We start from the raw sequence: 20,768 nt of genomic DNA on the forward strand, positions 1-20,768 counted from the left end.
TCTCATGCTGGTTCAGATTTGAAGCACTGTTTGTTGACAATGCTACTATGACTATCCCCTCAACTAAACTGCATGTTCCTAAAAAGACAAAGATGACTGTATGTATTCCTTTGTATCCTCCACAGCACTTATTTTCACAATATTTTGATACTTTAATACATGTACAAATTAATTAATAAAAGTAGATCAATAATTAATGAAGCGCAATAGTTATAAATACCTTAAAATTTGTTCCAAGTTATGCTCTATTTTTATCAGAAGAGGAGGAATCATACGGCATTTGGATGCTAGAGACAATCAGTAGTTTAAGTCGATGTCAACTCTAGGTAAGAAAAGAATGTACACATAAGGAAGCAATTCACTTAAAGGTACGCAGAGAAGCACGATAACAGCTATAAATCAATCATGTGCTTAATAGAAAGCTACTCTCCAAATTCTGACATTTGGATTCAGAAGATTTTAAGTAAAAGGTATATGTGAATCTTAGTTCTGCGGCAGAGAAAGGAACAAAGATATTCTAAAATAAAAACATTCCAAAAGACTGTCAAAAGTAAAATGAGGCATTCAATGGGGTATTTTTTTCCCACTGAATGTATAAAAGACAAGTTGTTGTTATGTCACACTTTAGAATCAGGAATGAAACCACTCAGAGACAGAAAGGAAGCCACCCCTAACCATCCTTACCATATCTATTGCAGCAACATAGTTTTGCTTCCTTGCAAATCATTTCGGAAACCTCTTTTCTCCCCTTCTGAATCATTGTTTAGATTGCACTGTTCTCACTCCAAATGTCCCAAGGCTGAGCCTAATCGCTTCAGTGATTGAATCAGCAGTTGGCATGTGACACATCATAGATTAAAGAGAATTTTATCAGAGGACTTTGCAACTGCTATTTAGAAAGAGAGGCTCTGTTGATCCTGTATCGCTGGTGAGAAGGAGGTAAGATGGGAATTGACAGGGGCCATTCTTATATCACTCTGGAGGAGCCTGTCTGAGAATAATGCCACATCCTAAGACAGCAACGACATCTAAAGCAAGGGGAGGGGAGGAGAGGAGAGAAGGGAGAGGAGGAAGGAAGGAGAGAAAGAAAGAGAAAGAGAGAGAGAGAGCTCGGGAGGTGGGGGGAGGAGCAGAGAGAGAGAGAAAATACATGAGAGATGCTAGATACATAGATAGATATGTAGATAGATAGATAGAAAAATGATAGATAATAGATAGAGAGATGGTAGACATTAAATTTTTTATCACATTTCACATTGTTTGGATCTCCTTGTACAGATCTTACCAGAGTCAACCTTATCCTTGTATTTCTTGGTTTCATGACTCAGTAGATCCTATTGTATCACTTGAGCAAAACTGCCCATCATTTGCAATTGAAAATGCCTTGGCTTTTATAACAAGGGCTATATATAAGTACATGTGCTAGTCCTTTTACTGATGTACACTGGGGTAGAAATTAATCTCACAAGAAAGGCACAATTTGAAAAGCTAAAATGGAAAATCATTTATTTTCATTCTTCTCAAATTATTGGAAATGTTCTTTGACTTAGAGATTGAATATGCTTGAATCATACTATCTGCCCCTTACAAGATTGATATCTATAAAATAATACTTTCAAAAATACGTTGTATTGATCCATTTAGTTAAAAATCTTTGTCAAGGGGCTAGTGTATTGAGGCTTCACTAATACAAGTACACTGACAGTCAAATATTGATGTCTTTTACCCTTATAGATTTTATAGTTCAGTAGATGGGATAAACATAATAAAATAATGACATGTATTAATGAAAAACTGCAACTATGTCTAGTATATAAGGATTTAATCTAATCATGAAGGTCAGGAAAACTTCTGTTTCCCTGATGGGTACATTTAAGAGCTAACTTAATTATAACTGATCTAAAGAAAGAAACAGAGCAACATTCTCTCTGACGACATAAAACTATCAAAATATAAATATTCAATGCAGCAACCAAAGCATTAAGGACATAAAAACTCTTAAAACACTGCAGTTAGCCATTTGTAAGTATGCCCTACAAGCAAAATCTGTATTATTTCAAAGCATCTGTGTTTATCTTCTTTGACGTTTTTCAGCCTCATTGACTATGGTCAATGTAAATAACTGAAACTTATTTATATTAAATCCTGTTCGCTAAGAAATCGAAACCTTTCCTACCAATGTTTCAAAAAGTACGTTTTGAAATAATTTGTTCAAAAGTATGTTCTAGATTCAGAGGGAAAGCAAACTAAGTTCCCCTATTAATTCCCAAACTCTTAGAATCTATAGAATACAGACACACACACATGCTTTTAAACACATTGCATTACAACTAGAAAATATGGTGTGAACCTTATCAAGCAGGATTCCAAGTAGAAGAATGGAAAGAATGCAGTTTATAGATTTCAAGCTTAAGCAAGAAATAAGTTCTTGTTATAAGGGCTGAGATTTTATTAACCACAATATAACTAAACCTATCATACTATCACATATCTATGGCCGAAATAATCCTAATTTGGGTTTCAAAGGTCTAGGCAAGCTTGGAATTTATGGGATTAAATATAATGTGGAAAAAATGAAAAGAAATTCATTGAAAAATTATTAGTGTTTTGAAGCATTAAATAGAGAGCACCTCACAGACTGTGAAAGTTTGCACAGCGCGGAGAATGTGAGGTCGAAAGAAAGAGACTCCTGACAAAGCTTATAAGAGATAGGAAATTTGAATACAATCGATTTGGATTTTTGTCCTGCTAAGAATTACGTATCAGAGGGACATTCAGGTGATTTTCTCTGGCAATTCAGAATTTGAGAAAATCCACATTAGAGACAAATAAGATATTTATCTCATCATCTGGATTTTCTAAACAACTGCAAGGAGATCATCATTAAAGAAGGGGTGGAGGGAAGTATAACTGAAAGGGGTGTTTAAAAGAGTGGAGAACTCAGAAAATGGCACAGTGAGGCACAGGTGAGGCCCCGGTGCTTATCCACTGTCAGAGTCAAGTTCTGTGTGGTGAGAGTATGACTGAACCAGCAGGAAGCAGTTCTGTGCAGTCAGGGTGACTGAACCATGACAATTAGACACTGAAGCTTTGCCCGGTCCATCAATTAGCTTCAGGAAATGTCCAAAATGAAGCCCATGCTTCTGAACAAGGAAAATAGCACTAGAGATGAAGCACGAGGACAGAATGTTTTAAGGGGAGGAGGATAATTAGGTAATCTACGTGCAGTTCTCAAGGATGCAGCCACTCTGTTTTAACCTGGGAGGGAGTTGTAACTGGACATCTACATGCTTTTCAGCATACAAGCCGCAGATTATAGAGTAGCCAATAATCCTTGAAGAAATTGTTAGGATGACAATTCTAGCATGTAAAGAATTACAGCCATGCCACCCTTTTAAAAGTTGTATTCACCTGTGAGTCTAGATCAATCTCACAAGGCAATTGCCTGTCTAGAGATATTTCTTATACAATAGCATGGTAATGCAGTAATCAGTCAAAAATGCATAACTGTTGACAGCCCAACACCTGTGCTTTTAAGGTTTGCATTCAAAATCAGTGGCACATTGTCAGTAAAGATATCTTGAGTGGATTACTCTTAACCCTGGATTACTTTACATATATCTATGTTACTAGTCACACAGTATGGGATATGGAAATGCTTACAAGCTACAGTATGGCTAATAAAAATAGAAGTCATTACACATTCAACTCTGTGCCATTTTATGCTTTGAATCTTATACGAGTATAGCTTGAGATTTCACTTGAAACTCAGATTATCATGAATTTTTCAGAACTGAGTAACTTACAGTGCCTTGTGACATGGAAATATTTTAGTAAATATAAGATGACAATTAAAAGAAAAATTTTATGTGCATCTTAGCTTCATTTCAGCAGTTAAAAATCAAGTTCAATTGCCTTCTTATAGAGAAAGGATTGAGACTGCCAAAATACAGAAACAACACTAGAATGAAATAAAACAACTTCCACTAGCCTTAATTAGAAAAAGAAAAAAAAAAAACCCGACATAAATGTGATAATTGAGACATGAGTTTCCATGGATGACAGCATTTCTAAATTGCAACTAAATCTAATTTTGTGCATTTTGTAATCTCTGCTCTAGATTTATGCATGCAGCAGAGAAAACAAATTGGTGATTTGATAGAATTAAATATGAGATAAACTGATTGCTGATAGTGTCAGAATTTACACGGATACTCTAGGAAATAAATACCTCTGGACATTAGCAATGTTGACTTAGATCTTCCCATTACAGTAAGCAATCACTGTGTTTAAGTAGGCCTGAGCTCCTGTATTCAATGAGAGAGCAACTGAGAGAGAGAGAGAGAGAGGGAGGATCAAAGAGGGACCTAAAGTCTATGGATCCACCAGCTACAGAGAACCTATAGTACTCATGGGCTCACATATTTGGTCTTCCCCAAGCTTGTAGACTCCGCCTGGGTCTGACTACCCCTAAAACTAAGAAGGAATAAGAAAGATGAGTTTGGGTTTTTAAGACAGAATGACATCAACCACCAATAATTATTCCAAAACATTGTCTTGAGCTCTAAATAATCAAGTTTGAATTTTAAATTATCCTCTATTGGAGGACAACCAGGATGGAGTAATAGAAGCGTCTGTTCGTAAAAATGAGCCGAAAGGTCCTTTCCCCCTATAATAAGTACTATTATTCCATTTACTAGATGAGGAATCAGAGGCTCAAATTGTTAATGCAACATTCCGAAGCTCAAAGAGTAAACAGCAGAATCACATTCAAAAAGACCTTCTTAACTCTTGATTTTTCTATGCCATAGAAAGATCTCCTGTAAAAGGGATAGAAAGATGTTTCCTATCATCTCTCTAAATGGATTATACTATTTCTAATACTAAAATACCAATTTAGAAAATAACAACATATGGAAGCAGGCAGGACAAAAATTAACTGAATAATAAGAATAATAGCCAGAACAAAAGGGCATGAAAAGGAAATAAAAGGAAAATACAGAGGAAAAAGGAAGAAACAGAACAGCTCCTATCTGCTGATGACGTCTGTCTATAGAAAATCCCAAGAAACCAAAAAAAAAAAAAAAAAAATCCCAGAATGAACAAGTTAGTTAAACAAGGTCACAGGATACAAAATCAACACACAAAAATGACTCACATATGTACATACCAACAATGAAGATGTGGAAACTGAAATTAAAAACACAATACCATTCACAATCACTACAAAGAAAATGAAATACTCCATTTTAAATAATCTAACGAAAGATGTACAGATCCATATGCTAACAATTATAAAATGCCCATGAAAGAAATCATAGCTCTAAGTAAACTGAGAGACATCCTGTGTTCATGGCTCAGAAGATTCAACATAGTATAGATGTCAATTTTCCCAAAATTGATAATATAGGTTTAAGGCAATTTCTATCAGAATCTCAGGAAGATTATTTGTAGATTTAGACAAGGTTATTTTAAAATTTTCTAGAAAGGCAAAGGAACTAGAATAACTAAAATAAGTTTGAGGGAGAAGAATGAGGTGGAACAGCTCAGTCTATCTGATCTCAAAGTTTAATACAGGTACAGTAATAATCAAGACTATATGGTATTTGTGGAGGGACAGATGCATCAGATGGATCAGTGAAACTGAATAGAGAACTCAGAAATAAACCCACATAAATATGCCCAACTGATTTTTCTCAAAGGTGCAAAATCAATTTAATGAAGGAAGGGATAGCCTTTTCAACAAATGCTGCTGGAGGAATTAAACATCCATGGGCAAAAAATGGAGACTTGCCATAAACTTCACTCCTTATACAAAAACTCAGATGGATCTTGGCCTTAAATATAAAATGTAAAACCACCAAACTTTTACAAAAAGACATAACAGACAGGTTTAGGGATCTGGGTTTAGATGAAGAATTTTTAGAATCGACACCAAAAGTGTGATCCATAAAAGGGGAATAATTGATAAATTGGCCTTCATCAAAATTAATCACTATAGCTCTGTGAGAGATCATGTAAAGAGGACAAAAGGATAACCTACAGGTTTGGAGAAAATATTTGCAAACTACATATGTGACAAAGGACTCGTATCTGGAATTTGGGGGGACGGGGGAAAGTTCAAAATTCAATAGTTAAAAAAAAAAAATTAGAAAATAGTCCAAAGTCATGAACAGGCATGTCACAGAAGATAAAGATGGCAAACAAATGCTCAAAAAATATTGAAAATCATTATCTGGTAGGAAAACACAAATTCAGGCCATAATGAGATATCTCTATACACCTACCAGAAGGGCTAAAATAAAAAATAGTTGCAACACCAAATGCTGATGATGTGGGGAAACCGACTCCCATACATTGTTGGTCTAAATGGGAAATGGTAGAGCCACTGTGGAAAAGGCCTTAGCAGTTTCTGAAAACAAACACGCAAGCAAAACAAACGAAAAATTATGCAACTCGCATGCAACCCAGAAATTGCACTTTGGCATTTATCCCAGAAAAAAATGAAAGCTTATGATATATAAAATTCACTCAATTTGGAATTATTTTACCAAAAAAAGCTTAGTGGCTAAAATTTTTAAGATCTGTATCAGGACTTCACAAAATTTATTGAATATATTAATCCCTGATATGAAAAGATACACAAATCATTTCACATAATTAATACAAATTTAAAATAATACATGCCTTTACAAATGACCTATAAAAAACCTTCTTCTTCTACCTTGTTAGGGAGGAATCACTTGCAGTGTGTCAAAATTTGAAACCATCTAGAGTATTATAAATCTTTGAAAAAAGATTTTGAATGTGAACGCATCTATAAGATTTTAATTATCTAAATAATCCTATTTTATATTGAGTCCACCACAAGTAAGGGGTCAATCAGAAAACAAAACAAATACAAAAACAAAAGCAAAGCACTTAGGTGGATATCTGTCTTTTTCCAAAACACTAGAATTTGTACACATAATGATAATTATATTATAGCTAATATTTACTCACCGATTATTACATGTCAGGCAGTGTGCTAACTTCGCATCGCCCCATAATACCCCCGCGAAACTTAAAAATTCCACAGCCCGCGTGGCAAAGTTGGAATTGAAAAATCAAGTAACCGTTCCTCCCACCACCATAACAAAACAAACATAATTCTATATACATGAAGACAATTTAGGACTTTTTTTTAAATTCCAGCAATCTTTGTCACTACAGATATCACACACAGCAGGAGTATATACACAAAATACTGCCTTTAAGCAGTTCTTACATGCTGTTAAAGACACAGACCTACAGTATAAATAACTCAGATATGTTTTTAAAAGAGAGACTATGAGAAAAAAAATCTTTCTTGTTTTTACCAAGTCAGCAAAATTGAAATACTTAAACCTGATAAAGAAGGCATTACAATAATTCTCTAGAGCAATCACCGTTATAAAATAGCAATGTGAAAAAATGCAAATAAAATAAAGTAAATTCAGCATTGTATTAAATTCAGGGATTCTTCAATAAAGCATATATATCTACATATTACTACAGGTTAACATAAAACATTTATTTCAATAAATTTCTAAAATGCATTTGACGAAATTCAGCTCTTACCCCTCACAAGGAATCTTCAGGGACAAGAGAGTGTGGCGTGAGCCTGTCTCATTCCCCTGAACTCACTTTTCCTGCCTGGGAATCCAGCCTTCCTCATTAACCAGCTGGAACCTGGGACAAGTTACCCAATCTCTCAACCCTTCACTTTCCTCAACTGAGAAATGGGTTTAATAATAGTATCTACTTCTTGATCGTTGTATGAATCCAAGAAATCCTGCCCTTAAAGTGCTGACCCCAGAAAGCACCTAATAGACTGAGGACATTATAAAAACAAACAAGGACATTTACTCTAGGGACATAAAAATAATCAGTGGTGAAATAAAATGTGAACATAGTCACAATTTTATAAGCAATACGTTTACTTGATTTACACTTTGGAAAAAGTGAAAGAAGATAATTAAATGCAGATTCGTGCTTGGTGGATTACACGGGCTGTGTCAGAGGGCAAGGAGGAGGAGCTTGAACAAAGCTGCAGAAAGCCAGCCCTGTTGTATCTGCTTGTGACCCTAAGGTGCGAGACTGTCATCGGGGGTCAGCTGGACTGGACTGGCGCTGACACCGTTGGATGGCGGGGCTGTGGCTCCCAGGTGCCGGGATTACCTTGTCCTCTCCTTCTATTAGTAGCACTGTAGCGAGGCGATAGAGCAGTTGCTGGTGTTATGGAAGATCACCTCTATCTAACTCCACCTCACAGGTGGACCGGAGAATTTTGTGAGTGGTTGTTTCAGTGGGCCAAGAAGAGCTCTGCGGGCAGCTGCTGGCATGGTCCAGGAGCGCACCACACCTGTGTGCGGGGCATCCTGGGTCCTTGTAGGCTCCTCCTAACTCCCGCTAGATTTTCAGAGCCACTGCAAGCACCACGGTATACATATCATTCTGCCTCACTGCTATCGCTGTTGGCGTTACTAGCAAAGAGATCCGGACTGGAAAACAATGAGCTTTTATTACAGGAGGCTTGTGAAGGTTGAGATCCTTGTGCTTTTAGCAAGTCCTGCTGCATGGAATGTTCCTTCTGCCCTGCGTTACTGCCAAGAGGCTAGAGACAGTAATGAGAATAAAAATATTATTTGCAGGATAGGAACACATAGATACCTGTTTTTGTTTAAAGAATAACTTATTGGCTTACATGTCTTCACTGAATAACTAAAAACCCCAGAAAGTATCATCTAAAATCTTATAAATGGAAAGTGAATGTAATGAGTGACTAGTAATAAAATTAATATGCAGAAATCAATGGTAAAAATGAAGTAACCATTTTAAGATATCAATATAATGGAATTAAAAATCCCCTTACAACGGTAAAAGAACACATTGAAAATAAAGATTGCCTTACAAATAAGAAAAAAAAAAAAAGCCACAAACCTACCACAATAGCTAAATTTATTGAGTACCCATTGCCAGGAAATAGTCTATATCAAAACAACCTGCACAAATAAAATTTTAAAAGCTTTTGTTTAAATCAAAATAAAGATGTAAATAAATTTTAAAGCATAGCTCGGTCTTGCAGCTGATGAAATGAAACTAACAATTATCCCCCAATTGTGCTTAACATTTAACGGGATAGCAATTTAACCAAACAGGGTTTATTGGTTCTGTTTGTTGTTGTTCTTTTTTTATTTTTTTTGCTTGAGGGTATTAAATTAATTTGCTTTTCTGAAAGAAAGAACAAACAAGAAGAGACAGAAAAAGTCCAAGAAATTTTCTGTAAAACAGAAAATTTTTTTCTACCATATATTTTTTTTTTTTTCTGGTACGAGGGCCTCTCACTGTTGTGGCCTCTCCCGTCGCGGAGCACAGGCTCCGGACGCGCAGGTTCAGCGGCCATGGCTCACGGGCCCAGCCGCTCTGCGGCATGTGGGATCTTCCCGGACCGGGGCACGAACCCGCGCGTCCCCTGCATTGGCAGGCGGACTCCCAACCACTGTGCCACCAGGGGAGCCCCACATTTTATTTTTTAAAGGTAGAGAAACTTTACAAATCTGATAGCTATGGAGGAATAAAAAGTAAATCAGTGAGTTATAGCAGAATAGATGAAATGAAAGCGCTGTAGGAATTATTCCAGTTATTTATTGCTGTAAAACACTCCACCTCAAAATTTCATAAGCAAATCTGCAATTTGGGCAGGGCTTAGAGGGGCAGCTAGCTCCTCTCTCCTTTCGGTGTCACCCACATGTCTGTAAGGCTGGTGGCTGAAGCATCTAAAGGTACCCTTGCTCACCTGCCTCACCTCAGACTGGGAAGACTCAAACGGCTGGGGGCTGGAACACCTGAGTCCCCTCAGATATTTCTCTCACTTTATCTGTGATCTCACCACTCATTGGTGGGTGTAGGATGGTTGGACTCACATTGGAGGTTCAGGACTCCCAAGGACTTCCCATTAGCCTAGGAAGAAGCTCTAGTGTATTTTATGACCAAGCCTCAGAAGTCATAGAGCATCACTCCTGCCATATTCTATTAGCCAAATCGGATACATAGTTGTTGCCATGTTGAAGGGGAGGGAGCAAAGACGCATCTCTCATGGAGGAGTGTCACTGCCATGTAGAAAGAAAAGCATGGAGAGTGGGATCATATCTGTTGTGATTGCCATTGAAAAATAAAATCTGTCCCAGACGTATTCTAGACCGCAGTATCATTTCAAGTCAGTGCGGAATGGTAGGTATACAATAACCGATATTTCTAGCTACAGAAAAAAATATGAAGCTCTTCATTTACAAATAAATATAAACAAGATGAGCTCACCTTACAGCAGAATAATGTTCATATCGATCAAATAGCTAAAATTAAATAAAATGAAACCTTCAACATACGAGAAGTAACCTGGATAAGTTTATTTCTAGTTCTGAAGTGTCAATGGCTTTCCTAGGAAGACAGGAAATCCATAAAAGAAAAAAAATAAAATTGTCTCCGTATAAATTTAATCTCATATAGAGAAAATTGCAATAACTAAAGCAAAAAGAAACAAGATACTGAGAGAGGTTTGAAAAACATAAGACAAACATAAGACAAATTGAGGTTTATATTCTCAATTTACAAAGATTCCACAGAAAAAAAAGAAACTATACCAAGTAAAACAATTTGTAAGGAATATGAACAATTATTTCACAGAAAATAGAAAAACAATTGGAAATTGTCCAAAAAACATAAGGAAAGTACTGAAAACCATTCATAATTTAAGAAATGCATGTCAAAATCAAAGACTGCATTTAGCTACAAAGATGTTTTTAAAGATATCCACATATTTTTTAAACAGCAGAAATAATCTCAGGGCTGGTGTATAATATCAGTTCATCTATTTATAAGACCAAGGTTTTCTTTTACACTCTTCTGCCTAGGTGAAATATTATTCCACACCAAAAGGTCACTGAATATTGCCACAATTGTTATATGCATTTAATGCTATTTAAATAATAGAGGAGGAGATCATGAATACTTAAATTTAAAAAATTCTGGAATGCATAATCTGAGAAAAATATTTAGGTGTGTATAGAAAATGTTTAGAACAATAAAACATTCAGGCCGTTTCAAACCTTAGGACTTCAAGGTTTTAGTCCTTGTGGCAATAAATGGAAAGCACAGAGAAGAATAAATCTGAGTTTGCTGTGACTTCAATAGCAAATGCAGATTAACAATAAGAGCAGATTCCTTGTCAACTGAGGTTGAAAACATCTGCTTTATTGTTACCCTGAGTATCTGGTATTAAAGAGTGTCTTTTGTTATTCATTTCTGTCATGCGTACATTTAAATAACAAAATGGATAGATGATTAAGATGATAGATGGATAGATAGATAGATAGATGTGCCTCTCCCACACACACTCCTGTGGGTGATAAAATTAAACCTGGGATGAACTGTCATTGTACCAAATAATCAATTTCTTTTCATTCTTTATGTTAAAAACAGAATTAGTAGCTGGAATCAGGAAAAAGATCTAATGAAACCAGGAAAAGATCTAGTGATAAACAAGGCATCATAAAAGCTTTGCCAATATGAATTTTGTGTTTCTTTTCAGTATAAAAGGAGAAAAATTCTAAAAGGAAGAAACCTATGCTTTCCGCCCTCTCTTATTTCGATCAGTAGAGACTGACTCCATTCTCTAAGAAGAGAAATTCAATTTTGTATTTTAAAAATGTCTTAGAGAGGCTGCCATTGAAGGATGATTAAACTTATCTAAAAGGTTCACATCAGGCTAACTGGCTTCAGCCCCTTTTATCATATTTTTTTATATGTGACTTGATTATCAATTTGTGATAAGTAAAAAGGTCTACTTTTAAAACATTTTAGTGCTTGCAAAGGGTCATCTTTTGAGACCCTTTAATATATCTTTTGATTTCTAATGCATTTCTTTTTTCTCTTTATCATTTACTTCTCTTTGTCAATGAGTGTATTCTGTATCTTTTGCATCTGTTCCTGACTTCATTTGGATGTTTGCATCATTATTCTTAAGTCTGAGTTATTGCTTATTTAAACTATGCATCTAAAGCTCTAAACTTCCATAGTACCATCTTTAACTACATCACTGAATTTTGATAGGTAGCATTTTTGTTACCGTTCGGTTCTATTTTGTGGAAGAAAGACTTGAGCTCCTTGTCTTGAACACAGGCAGAAAAATATTAGCTGTGAGACTTTTATTCATCCCAATTCAGCGAAAACACAGAAATCCAGGTCTTCACTAATGCTCATCTATTAAGGTGCCTTAATGTAATTCCAGATGAAATGCCTTCTGTCAAATGCTGACTCCCCAGAAGCCTTCAGGAAAACATGTTAATCAAGAAAAAAGAAGCTTATTAGATTTGGTGCAGTAAGAGAGAACACTACTTTGACAGAATCTTAATAATGTCTCAAACTGAGGAAATTAAGGAAGAGAATTTACAAGGATTTAGGATCCAGGCTGGACAATTCTTTCAAGCCTGATATCTAGTTGGGTTTGGGCAGAGTTTATGAGGTAATTCCCTGTAATTTCGAAGTTATTTCTTATTTGATTCATGAAATACTCTGAAGTTTGGCTTTCTTTTGGTGTTCAATGGTAACTTTATCTTTTGGTTATTGATTTCTGACCAATTGCATTCTAATCAAAGAACCTATCTTGTATGACCCTTATTTTTTTAAATGTGTTAACCTGTGGCCTATTGTGTATGCAATTTTTGTAATGTTTCATGCCTTGGAAAAATTCACATCCTCTAACTTGGCAGTATACAATTCTATGTATGTTTGTTCAAATCAATTTGCATGTTGTTTAAATCTTCTCTAACCTTAAGTACTTTTTGCCAGCTTAAAAAAATTATCTATAATAATGGTGAATTTGTCAGTCTCTTCTTTTGGAAATGATAGTTCTGTGAATATGTGTTAGTGATATCTTTATTTTCATTATTTTGTCTACTTTCTCATTTCCCCCACAATGTTTCATATTCTTATTATATGTTTCCCTACAATGCTTGTAACTTATAAACTCTGCCTTGCTTCTTAACAGACTTCCTCTTGAAATTTTGCTATGCATGCTTAAATTACTGAGGGCTAAAATGATTCATTATTTCTACTCCCCTTTTATATAATATGAGAATATTAAAATTATCTTACTCTAATTTCCCCCAATATATCTTATATTATTGTTGGTATAGCTTCAAAAATCGGGCATAAATATTAATGTTTATACAGAAAAATATGTACTGCTATCACTACCAATCTTTACCAATTTCTAAGTTCACAATCTGAAAAATGTTGTGAACATTCTACTGGCTTTTTTCTCAGGGCAGTACTGGCCGTAACATTCCTTGTGTTGTCTAGAGTGGAATATTTTTGTAGTGCTTTGATTTGAAATATGAAACATGATTCATCTACTAAGTATAGGCTTTTCTCATTCCACATATTTTGATAGGTAATGGTTACATTGTCATTATTTTATAACTAGGAGTTTCTGAGGAGGGTCATTTTTAATTTTAAAGGGTTGACAAATATATGCATTTATGTACATATAATGTTGTTATTTCCTAGTAGTCATAAGTATTTCACTTTTAGGAATTTAATTAGATATTTTTTATTTTATTTATTTTTTTGGCTGTACCATGCGGCTTGTGGAATCTTAGTTCCCCAACCAGGGACTGAACCCGGGCCCTCAACAGTGACAGCATGGAGTCATAACCACTGGACAGCCAGGGAATTCCCCGATATTTTTTATTTCTTTATCAATGATCTTTTTTTTGCCTCATAATAAATCAATGACCCATGCTCACTAGTCAAGAATATTTTTACTCAACGTATTAATCCTTTTACTTTTCATATACATGGAAAATTTTTCATAGTCATGCATAAATTAAATAAAACTTATTCACTGGGCAGTATTCATTGCAGAGCTTCAAACCTCTTAATCCTTTCCCCCCAGGTAACAATCTGTTAAACTGAAAATTTGTTATGATTTCTATCAATATTCCTTTGCATTCTTTCACTCTTGCTCTGCAATATTAAACATCTGTGTCTTAATTTGTTTGTTTATAACTACATAGCAATTAGGCCAAGCTAGGTGTTAATCTTCAGACGCAGGGGAAGGTTCTCCTGCATCCTGGTACCTGCACATTGTGCTGTGATATTAGGCCACTCTGATCCACATCTGAAGGCAGGTCCCTTTAAGTAGACCCCCTTTCTATTCCCCAACTATCATGTCTTTCTCTAGTGCACCTCATTTTTCTCCGGGAAGAACACTTTTCCTTAAATCTCCACTGCTTAATTAGGTCATGATACTGATAATTTCGTTAGAAAGAATAAAACTCAACTTGCAGCTGGCATTTTCCCTTTTTCTCCCCACCTGTAACGTTTTCTTAGATGAACAGAAGAAAGCACTGCTAACTCCCTCTATTACCATTTATAAGGATTTAGAATTTCTGCTTAAAAGCATGAATATTGACAAATGGAATGGAGGTGAGAAAGCTAACAGGAAACACAGTGGATCCCCTTTCACAGGGCAGGACGGTAAGAGCTGAGTACCCCTGCGCCCCAGAGCTTCCCTGTCAGACCTACCTGTGAACGGAGACACTTGTGTCCACATGACCATTCTGTTCTAGAAAATACTTGTTCAGGAAGAAAAACCTGTAAACCTTTGATTAACCTCACTATTTACTTCAGGAAGTTTCTGCAGAACAATTTACCCAAACACCTGGGCAAATAGATTTCTTACCAAGGACACTTTCCTTATGAAGGAAACCCCAAAACTGCTGAAACCCTAACACTATCATCCCTTTATCCCCATTTCTGTTAAGATTCTGTTAAGGGGTTTCTCTGTCACTATAGTAAGGCTAATAAACCCAACACTGTTTTATCAAGACTCTTCTTCGTGGGTGTTAGGGAAATGAAAGTTAAAAGAAGAAGGATGAAGGGGAAAATTAGTATATTTTAGGTGAGGGGATAGATAGGAGAAAGAGGTAGAAAACATCTTTCTAGTTACTTCCAATTACTGTTTTTATGAAGCCAAATCTCAGTTCAATGGGTGATGAAATCTTTGTAAATTTCTCACTCCACTCCACCTACCTTAAAATTAGGATGAAGTCCTTCTAAATTCTAACAGCTAATTATTAGTGCAGGGTTTGATATTATATTTTCTTTTTTTAAATTTTTATTTATTTATTTACTTTTGGCTGCGTTGGGTCTTTGTTGCTTCACGCAGGCTTTCTCTAGTTGCGGCAAGCGGGGGCTACTCTTTGTTGTGGTGCGCAGGCTTCTCATTGCGGTGGCTTCTCTTTGTTGCGGAGCACGGACTCTAGGCACGTGGGCTTCAGTAGTTGTGGCGTGTGGGCTCAGTAGTTATGACTCGCGGGCTCTAGAGCTCAGACTCAGCTGTGGCCCACGGGCTTAGTTGCTCCGCGGCATGTGGGATCTTCCCGGACCAGGGCTCGAACCCATGTCCCCTGAATTGGCAGGTGGATTCTTAACCACTGCGCCACACGGGAAGTCCTATAATGTATTTTCTTCCTTTCAATTTTTTTTCACATGTATTATAAGAACCAGTTCGGTGAGACTGCATTGGGGAATGTCACCCAGTTCTCATACTGAAATAAAAGTCACTAATTTAAAATCTTTCTCCTTGTCTCCAAAGACACAACATCATAAATGTTCATGTCCCTTGGCATATCATAGGTGTGTTGTGCTAGGAACAGATACCAAGCCCAGAAAAGAACGGGGTTTCTTGTCTTTAAGAGTTCAAATCTATATTGCCACTTTTTAAATTTGATTTTAAAATTTTAAAGAGTGTGAAGTGTGAGGTGTAATGATCTGTACTTGGTGCAATTTATATACAATCTTTGACGAATTTGAATATTTTCAAACTTGAAGTTTTACTTATTTATTTATTTATTTATTTATTTATTTATTTATTTATTTATTTATTTATTTTGCGGTACGCGGGCCTCTCACTGTTGTGGCCTCTCCGGTTGCGGAGCACAGGCTCCGGACGCGCAGGCTCAGCGGCCATGGCTCACGGGCCCAGCCGCTCCGCGGCATGTGGGATCTTCCCGGACCGGGGCACGAACCCGCGTCCCCTGCATCGGCAGGCAGACTCTCAACCACTGTGCCACCAGGGAAGCCCTTGAAATTTATTTTTCTATTTTAATATTGAGATGCTCTCTTTAAAAGAAATGAGTGACTCAGAACATAAACATTAGTGGCACAATTAGATGCCAAACGTATAACTTCTGATGACGTTTTGCTTTTAGTAAATAAAACTACCAATTACTTGGCATTTATTTATATAAACGAATGTAATAGCTCAAGGAAACCAAAGAATCAAAGTACAAAATTTTAGGCAGATATAGAAACTGTTGAAATAAAAATCATACTTCTTATCCTGCAGGAATTTTGAGGAACTTGCAATTACTTCTATATATTTGTGAAACCAGCCACTAGCTCCTGCTTATTCTGAATTCCATAAGAATTTCAAGGGAGATGCCCTTGCCAACATGAAAAATATTGATCTATTAATTAATTAATAGGGTAAAAGTGGAGACAATTAAAGCAACGCCTGTACCTCTTTTGAAATATGTGACACATTTTATGTTTATTACCAAAACAAGTTTGTCATATAGAGCAGAAGATATTCAAAATGATCTGTTCTAGATGTCAACAGGCTAGGTTTGCCTTCGCAGGGGTTCAAAATACAGTCTAGTGATTTTATTTTTCCCAAACATGATTACCCTTACAAATGTCAGCTGTTAGGAATTAGAGAGTTATTCAATATCCAGATGTAACCTTTGGCATCACGTTCTAGAAATTAGTAAAAATTTTCACTTGGACTAAAAAGAAACATTTGTAACAATGTTTGAAGGCCCAAAAGGTTTTAATATCAACAGATGGACTGAGAAACATCTTTCAGTGATGGAGGATGGTTTATTCATTGTGTATTGACCTTTCTGTTAATTAGTGGCTTAAATGGTTTCACTTCATGGAGCAAATGAACTCAAGGGTGTGTGTTATTTTGTACAAGAAAACAGTAAATTCTTTAAAATATATTAATTGTTGGAAGTAGTATTTGAGCATCATTATTCAAAATCTGTTTGTGCGGCAATCACTATTCCACTAGATTATTTCAAATACAGATATCAGGGTGTCTAATAAAGCACTTATTAACATATTTTTCTCTTAAAACTATCTTCATACTAATGAGTGATATTTTAATGCATTTAGTGACATTGTCTCATTTTCACAAGCATGAGCGTTTGAAGAATATATATCCAGAACAGAGCTTTTTGAAAGGCAATATTCACTCCATGGCAAGATAGACATTATGATAGCATGAACTGTTTAAGTAGGGAAACATTTTCAACAGTTTCAGTGAGGTGTAAACGAGGCATTTGTAATGAACTTTCTCTCTGACTACATCCATACATTTCTTCTATAATAAAATTTGTTTTCATCTTGAATTCCATTCAAAAATCAACAAGCCTGGGCTTCCCTGGTGGCGCAGTGGTTGAGAGTCCGCCTGCCCATGTAGGGGACGCGGGTTCGTGCCCCGGTCCGGGAGGATCCCACATGCCGCGGAGCGGCTGGGCCTGTGAGCCATGGCCGCTGAGCCTGCGCGTCCGGAGCCTGTGCTCCGCAACGGGAGAGGCCACAGCAGTGAGAGGCCCGTGTAGCGCAAAAAAAAAAAAAAAAAAAAAAAAAAAAAAAATCAACAAGCCTAAAATGATAATGCTGATAATACTACTACAAGTAATAACCATGGTAACCTTATAAAGTGACTTCTGTGTTCCATTTATTCTTCTATGCCCTTTAGATGTGTTTATCCATTTGATCTTCTCAGCAAGACTATAAGGTAGATACTATGTCACTTCCAATATCACAGATGAAGAAACTGAAGTACAGAGTATGTGAATAGTTGCCCAAGTCAAACAGCCAGTGGGATTCAAATCAGAGCCTAGGATATATTATTCAGAATTGCACGATATTATTTCCTCATCAACATCTTAATTACTATTCACAGGTTAGAGATGGACAGATTTACAGCTGAAAGCAGCCGTTCCTGTGTTAAGCAAATTCTCTTGTTTTAAAAATAAGAAAATTTCCTTAGAATCCAATTCATGACGGCAATTTATAGAGAACTTTGAGTGAATCTAAGCATAGAGTTCTTTAGGATTCTTCTACTGAAAAATACAGTCAGGCCTTCCCTGGTGGCGCAGTGGTTGAGAATCTGCCTGCCAATGCAGGGGACACGGGCTCGAGCCCTGGTCTGGGAAGATCCCACATGCCGCGGAGCAACTAGGCCTGTGAGCCACAACTACTGAGCCTGCGCGTCTGGAGCCTGTGCTCCGCAACAAGAGAGGCCGCGGCAGTGAGAGGCCCGCGCACCGCGATGAAGAGTGGCCCCTGCTTGCCCCAACTAGAGAAAGCCCTCGCACAGAAATGAAGACCCAACACAGCCAAAAATAAATAAATAAATAAATATTAAAGGCAAAGAAGAAAGGGGAATTGTAGATAGAGTAAGGATCTAGTTTAAAAAAAAAAAAAGAAAAATACAGTCAATCCAAGCATAGATGGAATCAACAGTGTGGGAGGATGAACAGTAAACTACAGAATGCGAGGAGGTCAAACAGGGGAGAAGATGAGTCTGGAGTAGGTTAACATAGACACTTGGCCACTTGGGATCAAGGTGCTGACTCATCTCTGGTGAGGGAAAACTAGCACTTTATTTCAGAATCTTAATCTATACTATTTACAATAGACATACATTTATGTAAGTGTTAATGTAAAGCAAAATGCACATGCCTTACGTTTCATCATGGAAGTTTACTCATTTTCAACAAAACCTTAAGGAATCTTCAGAAAATCTGTAGCTACAGAACACCTTTGGCTCTTGTTATATATATAAACACCTACTAGTAGTGAACTACAATGTATCAGACACGTGAAAAACACTTAAGCCAGGGCTCAGCACATTACTTTGTTCACAATAATGCTAACACAATTATAATTATAATCAGTGCTCTCAAGAAAAGATAAAATAAACGTGTTTCATATTATAATGCAAATCAGCTTTTAAAAATTTCGAAGCAAAGGATTCTAACATACAGTCTCTAGAGATCACCATACTGGAATATACAATAGATTAAGGCACAGAAGATTGGAGAATACATCTAGGCTAGGGAAGGAGAAAATGGAGAATAACTGTCAAATTGGTCATTTTCTCTTTTCCAATTTTGCTATTAATGTATATAATGTTTTAATCCATGAAGAGATCAGCCATGGAGTTTGTAGACACAGACATACAGTCATAAAAATGAATCTTAAGCTTTAGATAGACATAGATATGAATATGTAGAAACACATTTGTCTATATATCTTTATATGTAAAGAGGTGGTAGTGATAGATACGTAGATACATAGATACATGCTTGTGTTCAAATTGATTATATTTATAAATAAAAACATATAGTGTGTGTGTGTGTGTGTGTGTGTGTGTGTGTGTGTAACCCAATACAGGGTATAATTATTTGAACGTAGGTTACAGACGTACATACTTCAGCATGCATCTCTTAAACATAGAGACATTCTCTACATAAATTCAGTGCCATTACCAGATCTGACACAATCAACAAGAATTGTGAACTACGAGCTACAATCAGTCCATGTTCAAGTTTCCTCTATGGCCCAATATATTTGTATAACTCTCTTGATTTGATCCAAGATATAATTAAGGATTGCATGCTATATTTGGTTTTTATGTTTGGTCATTTAGTGAGTTTTAATCTACAAAAGTCACCCCATGTTTGATTTTTGTGACATCTTTTTTTTGAAAGTCAAGGTCATGCTAAATTGTTGATTTTATTCCCACATTCTGGTTTTGTCTATGTACCTCAGGACTGAGTTTCAGAGAAACAATGCTTCCTCAGCAATACTAGGTTATTGTTTGCTCTTTTTAAGTGTTATATTAGGAAGAATATCATCTTGGAAATGTTGGCCATGCCGAGTGTACTCACTTGGTGACCGTGGTGACTACCAACTCTTTCCAAGTACAGGTAAATGTTTCCCTTTGTTATTAATGAGTAAGCGTTGGGGGTTTTGGGGCCCCACTGGAATAACTTTTTCAAACATCTCTCTTCCTGTCTTTTAGTATCTGCTGACAATCTTCACCAGAATCAGATATTATATGGGCAGTTCCAAGATGATTTTTCTAATCTATCATTACTTCTATTTTTAATAGCTGATATTAGTTTTATAAAGAATTGTTCTCTTCTCCCTTTCCCCTTTTTCATGTTGCAATAATTTCATGAATGATCTAAAATATATTCTACTCTGAATAAACATGCTTTTTATTGTTCCAGGATAAAGAGTAGGGTTTTTCAAAACTCAAGTGATTTTACTTGAAATGTCCCCACTGAGATGACCATGCAGCACCTGACAATATGACTCAGGAGAGTCAATTTTTTAAAAAATCACAAGTTACTGGTCGCATATAGTAATTTAAGGGAAATTTTTAAACAGACTTACTTAGACAAACAGATCCTTTAAAATGGTTGTGAATCATGAGCTGTTAAAATGAGAACAAACATTATTTAATTCAAAATGTTCACTTAATTGCTCATTAATGTTGAAATATATTTATAGGGACATCTCACCCACTGAGTTACCTCCATTATCTTCAACAATGAACTTCCTGAATTTGAGTTTTCCAAATTAATGGTGCAAAATCCTGA

The sequence above is a fragment of the Tursiops truncatus genome, chromosome 13 (genome assembly GCF_011762595.2).
Source record: "Tursiops truncatus isolate mTurTru1 chromosome 13, mTurTru1.mat.Y, whole genome shotgun sequence".
NCBI classification, from domain to species: Eukaryota; Metazoa; Chordata; class Mammalia; order Artiodactyla; family Delphinidae; genus Tursiops; species Tursiops truncatus.